At 42.1% G+C, this 6,259-nt stretch overlaps 1 long non-coding RNA gene across 1 annotated transcript; it reads left to right on the top strand.

The window, feature by feature from the left end:
- The first annotated feature begins 58 nt into the window (after positions 1–58).
- LOC115070642 lies at positions 59–5,657 on the top strand. Its single transcript, XR_003849783.1, has 3 exons — positions 59–82; positions 333–394; positions 5,403–5,657. It is a non-coding gene; the product is annotated as an uncharacterized LOC115070642 (long non-coding RNA).
- The last annotated feature ends 602 nt before the right edge of the window (positions 5,658–6,259 follow it).

Genomic DNA, 6,259 nt, shown 5'->3' with positions numbered 1-6,259 from the left:
CCAGCGGGGAGGGAGCGCGCGCCCCCTGTCGCCCGGAGGACAGACTGCAGCGCTGGGAGCCCGCACGCCTATTCTCCTGCTGGTCAGTCCAGACCTTTCCCTCCTTAGGTTCACTACTAGCACTGTGCGCAGCCCCCCAAAACTATGCACTTTTGTTAGGCCATCTGTCCCGCAAACATAGCACACTGTGGGAATAACCTCTGTAAGCGCTGTCCAGAGCTCAAGTTGTTCCTGGGGCGCTGGGGGTGGGGGTAGGGGGTTGCCGAAACTCAAAAAGTCAGTTGTCTTAACTGAATTGCTGATTTCCTCTGACACGTTGTTATTCCGTTTAGTTCTTCAAACAAGCTGTAAATAGTGTGTGTCCTTGGAAAGCAAGCAGGTGAAACTGCAAATGGTAAGAGATTCAAACTCCGAAAGTTTAGGAATTAAGGACTTGGGTGGTTTGTTTTGCCATTTCTATTTGGAAGTATTTAAGGCTCTAGAATCTCACTGCTGCTGCCTTGCCAGGAGTTTATTTAGCAAATTCCTCTGCGTGAACTTGAGCACCTCAGAACACTAGGTTCTGAACATGATAGGAGCTGGCACGCTTGCAAAGCATGATCACGTTACCCACCAAAATTCAGCTGCATTTAGAACTAGGTTTATAAACGCAGAGCACATGTCTCTGTTTCACTAGGAACACAAAATTGGAAGAAGTCACATTTATCTTTTATATTTTTAAATATTTTATTTACTATTTTTATTTTTATTTTATGTGTATAATAAATGTAATGCCTTCATGTGTGTAAGTGCATCCGTGTCATGCACTGCCCGTGGAGGTCAGAAGAAGGCCTAGGATCCCCTGGAACTGGACTTACAGACGATTGTCAGCCACCATGTGGGTGCTGGGAAGGGAAGAGCAAGGGGTCTGGAGACAGCATGGTCATGGTGAACTAAGAGAGTTGGATTTCACCAAGTGGGGAGTGATCAAAAGACCTACATGCTACAGAACGGGGGGGAAAATGGTACAGGCAGTCCTCTCTGGCTTGGTAGTGGGGGACCCTGAAAGTGATCATGAAAGCTCAGACAGGGCCAAGTGATCTTGAAACCAGTGGGCACAGTTTTGAGGGCTGTAGGGCTTTTAGAAATGTTTATTGAAGCATTGGAAAGATGCTGTTGTTGCATGGCTATAAATATGTAAACAGATGAAAAAAGTTAGCATTTATTTAAAATATTTTATTAGAAAACACCAGATATGTTTTGGGAAAAATACCAAGATTAATTTAAATTATGCTTGCCTTTTAACCTACAATAGAGAGTAGGCATCTTTCTATGCCTTGGTGGCTTTTTAAAATTAAAGTTATTTTAATGGACACATGTAAGTCTAATCATACATATTTATTGAGCACTGTGTGTTTCTACACATATTTGCATTGTGTAATGTTTAAATCTGGTTAAGCATAGCTCCTCAGATATTTATCATATCTTGATTAAGAAAACATTTACAATCCTTTCTTTTAGCCTTTGAAACACGGTATATTATTGTTATCTGTAACCAACTTGATGTGCAATGACACACCAGGAACTTCTTGTTCCACCTTACTGTTAATATAACTTAGTTATTATATTGCTATATATTAGCTATTACATAATATATATTATTAGTATAACTTGGGATTAGTGCATGGCTCTAATCCCAGCACTTAGGAAGCAGAGGCAGGCAGATCTCTAAGTCTGAGGCCAACCTGGTCTACATAGTGATTTCTATTGATCACCTGGTACTGTCCTTCCCTCCTCCTCCCAAAGCTCCTGTAACCAACATTGTACTCACAGTCACTATGAGATGAAATTTTTGAAAAAATATTTTATTTCTTATTTTATGTGTATAAGTGCGTTGTTTTCATATATGTAAGTGCACCTGTGTTGTGCAGTGCCAATGGATGTCAGAAGAGAATGTTGGATCCCCTGGAACTGGAGTTACAGATGGTTGTTAGCCACCATGTGGGTGCTGAGAATCAAACCCGGGTCCTCTGCAAGGGCATCCAGTGCTCTTAGCTACTGAGCCATCTCTCCAGACCCCAAGAGATGAAGTTTTTAAGAATCCACATATAAATGAGAGCATGTGATGCTTTCATTTCTTTGTTCAGCTTATTTCGCTTAGCATAATAATCCCCAGTGGTGCTTCCCTTTCTGTGCCTGGTTTATTTCATTTAACATAATGATCCACCTTTCTACCCAAACAGCTGCAAATGATAAGATTTCACCTTTTAATGACTGAACCATATTCCAGTGTATGCGCCACAGTTTTTCTCCATTCATCAGTCATGGACATGCGTGGTGTTTCCATTTCTTGGCTGTGGTGAAGGTACTGCAATAAACATAGCAGCACAGATGTCTCCTTGACATCTGATTTCATTTTTTTGGTATTCATCTAGTGGTGCTATAATTTAGAATTTAAATGTCCCCCAAAAGTCCTTTGTTGATTAAAGACTTGGTCCCTAGCTTGGTGCTGTAAGGAGGTGAGCCCTCGGCTAGGCACAATGGCACATGCCTTTAATCCCAGCACTCAGAGGCAGAGGCAGACAGAGCTCTGTGAGTTCCAGACCAGCCAGGGGATACAGTAAGACTGTATCTCAAAAAAAAAAAAAAAAAAAAAAGGTAAGAACAAGTTTGGGTCATGGAAGGCCTCAAAGGGGATACTGAGATCCCAGCCTTTTCTTCTTTTCTTCCATTTTTGCCACAAGGAGAACAGTTTGCTCCACCAGGCAGTCCCTGCCCTGATGTGGCACCTCACCACAGGCCCAGAGCTTTGGGGCCCATTAGTCATGGAGTGAAAACTGTGAACCCAAACAAACCTTTCCTCCTGTAACTGATGATCTCAGATATTTAATTATAATGACAGAAAGCTAAGAAGGTGTTGGTGGGATGTTACAGGATCATATAGTAGTTCTCTTTTTAATTTTTTGAGGATTGATGAATTGTTATACTTCTTTCTTAGATCAGTTGTCAACATTTAAAAGATTTTAAATTTATTATTTGTGTATTTCATACAGAACATCTTAATCATCTTTATAATCCCTTCCCCATTGGCCCCCTCTCATAGCCCCCCTGACTGTAATTCATACATTCTGTCATTTGTGTTAAAGCCTATCATGTCAGGTTAGTGTCCCCAGATGTCCCTTAGTGCAAGTTCATCCACTGGGATCTAGTCAGCATATCTAGGGTCCCTCCCTTTAAGAAGATCAGCTCTTCCTCACCTAGCAGTAAACAGCTGCCAATAATTCTTCAACTAAGATTGGGGCCTGCTGTCCATTTCCACAGTTCTGTGCTGGGTTTTTGTCTTCTTGAGTTTGCGTAGGTCTTGTACGTGCTGACACCATTTCTGTAGGTTTGTATGAGAAGAGTCCCAGGACTCTATTTCTATATGGTTATGCACATCCTCCTTGGCTCTTACAATCTTTCTGCCCCCCTCTTCTGCAATGGTCCCTGACCCCTGGGTAAGTGGATTTCAATATAAGAGTCCTGTCCAAGGGCCCACACTCTGGAGACTTATTCTCTACATTTTGGCCATTTGTGTTCCTGGCCCTCTGTTGCATAAGGGAACTTCATTGATGAGAATTGAATGATACATTGGTGTTCTCTTCATCCCTTGTTCTATGGTCCATGAGCCTTAGGTGTAGAGGTTGCATCCTACGTGTGCCACTTAGTCTTGGGTAATTCACAGAGGATCTTTGTCTGTGACCAGTTGTGGAACTCTGTAATAATCTCTGTCTGTTGAAAAAGAAGCTTCTTTGATGGGTGGTAACTGGGATATTTGTCTGTAAATTTAAGGATCCATATTTTGCACATAGTAAGAAATTACATTTGTTTAGGGATGTGACAGCCTTGGGGTTTTCTCTAAGATCTATGACCTCTCCAGCTATGTGTATTTGGCTAGGTTTACAGTACCACTCATGAGTCTCCTCCCATTGACTTGGCTTTAAGTCCAATTGGGTAGCTGTTGACGACCCCCAAGATAAAAGTGCCACTGCTGCACCAATGCTGTTGGCTGTGCCAGTCATTGATGTGGTTTTTAGGCCTTGAAGCTGGGGTTGGACCATCCACTGATGTTCTCCCTTAGTAGCCTGCATAATGCTTGCCAAAGTTATGAGAGCTAGCCTTCAGGAAAGGTGGCTTCCAGGTCAGTTCCAGCTCCATTGCTCCAAATCCTGTGTCCAAAGTATGTTCTGTCATCAGTAATAAGGCCTTACCTTCAAGTTCTGGGAGGCAATCAAGTTCTGTGGCAATAGCCTGTGTAGTTTGGGGAATCTCTTGTACTACCCTAGCCAACAACTCAAAGGAAGGTTTCTTTCTCCTGTCTGGCACTGTTTCTTGTTATTCTTCATGCTTTCTGTGTTTTGAAATAGTTCTCAAAGTTCAGTGGATGTTAAGTGTTTGGCTGGCATCATTTCCTCTGGGCCACCTTTATTCTCTTTGTCACAGATCTTCCTCCTTCATGAAGGAATAGTCTTGCCATTAGGGACTTTCCCTCGCTGTACACCAGGAGTTTCTAAGCAGTGGTGGGGTCACCTCTTCCCAGTCTGCTGTTTTTTCTGTGACTCTATTTATGGTGAATTCCAATCTTACATGCTGAATTATCTGCCATTTATTTCTTTTCCACACTTGTATTTTGTTGGCTAGGTTTTTTTTTTTTTTTTCCTTTCCCTTAAGCACTTTTGTCAAATGTCACGTAGATTTTACATTGGGAGACAAGGAAACAGACAACACAAATACATGCTCAGCAGTCTCTGTGTGAACCCATAAGAAACACAGAGACCCAACATATGCTGACTTCAGAATAGTTGGTATCATAATATTTAATCTGACTCCAGTTTTTAATATTGATTGACATCTTTTAAGGCTCAGATCATTTTCTTCCCTTCCTACCCTGCATCTGGGCAAGCTGATGAGAGGCTGGGCAATCCTTCTTGAGGTGCTAGGGAGACAGTCAAACCATGATGTAAGCCTCTGATGCAGAGCCCCCACTTACCCGCTCTGTGAACACAGTAACTTTCCAGCTTCTCTCCTTTGTTTTTATGCCAGTTTGGGAGGGCTGCCCTGTTCTCCCCATAAAGCTTCAATTATGTAAATAACAAGCCAGTGCGAATAACAGGCACACCCTCTTGGAGCATTGCAGCCTCATCAGCCTTGGTATCCAAACCCAGTTTCAATGGACAACCACACCATCCAAACAGACACGAATGGTCATAAGTTATGATGGATGTAGTCTTCATTTATATAGTGATAGGTGAACTAAAGTGATGGCTGTGAGGTTCATACTTTCTGTAATTATTCATGTCAGTATTCTATGGTAACTGAAATCAGAACTGTTGAGGAACTGGTATTATTTAACGAAATCATGATACTGAAATTTCTCATCATAGCCATACAAAGAGGACTGTCCATATTATGAAGCTCTACCAGATTGCCCTGGCTCAAGTGATGTATTACAAGGTGAAGACCAGAGATGGAGAGGCAAGGAAGTGTCCATCTGGACCATCTCATCATGCACTTCCATCGAGACACTGCATCAAGAGCCACTTCTATTGCGCTAATTATACCTCAGTCCCTTTGTTCCCCGCCCCCCCGCAGAGCACATCAGAATCCCAGTAAGTGATTATAGTAGTCACTTGCTTATCAACTACCACACCCTGATTCATTCCTAAGAGAACACTGACTTTTGTTCAGCTACCCATGCTGCTCTGTAAAGTCATATGCTTCAGGTAAGCTTGTTCAAGCAGCATGAACAGAGGACTAAATGTTAATTTTCTAAGTCAATCATGTATTCTATCCTGTTTGTCAGTCAGTGGCATAGGAAGGCATATGATCAGAATGGTCATTGAGAAGAAGAGAATGAATAAAATCTTTAGGAGGCTAGAGACTTCTGGTAAAATGTTATTAGCTGTTAAAAGAAAAGAAAAGAAAAAGACCTAGGGCAGAACTCCAGGCCTTCAGTTACTGCTGCCATTCTGCAACCTTGAGAAGGTCTGGTTGATGAAATGTAGCAAAATAGACAAATTGGGTGTATTAGTTACTTATTTGTTGCTGTGATAAAACACCATGACCAAGGCAACTTATAGAAGGAGGAGTTTATTGGGCTTATGATTCCAGAAGGATAAGAGTCCATCATGGTAGAGGAGACATGGCAGGAGGCAACTAGAGCAAAAAGCTGAATGCTCACATCTTCAAGCAGGCACAGAAAGCAGAGAGGGAAAACTGGAAGTGAGGCAGGGCTATGAAC

The sequence above is a fragment of the Nannospalax galili genome, unplaced genomic scaffold (genome assembly GCF_000622305.1).
Source record: "Nannospalax galili isolate Female #2095 unplaced genomic scaffold, S.galili_v1.0 scaffold155, whole genome shotgun sequence".
Lineage (NCBI taxonomy): Eukaryota > Metazoa > Chordata > Mammalia > Rodentia > Spalacidae > Nannospalax > Nannospalax galili.
Note: the sequence above shows the minus strand (reverse complement) of the source record. Positions and strands in the feature narration are given on the sequence as shown.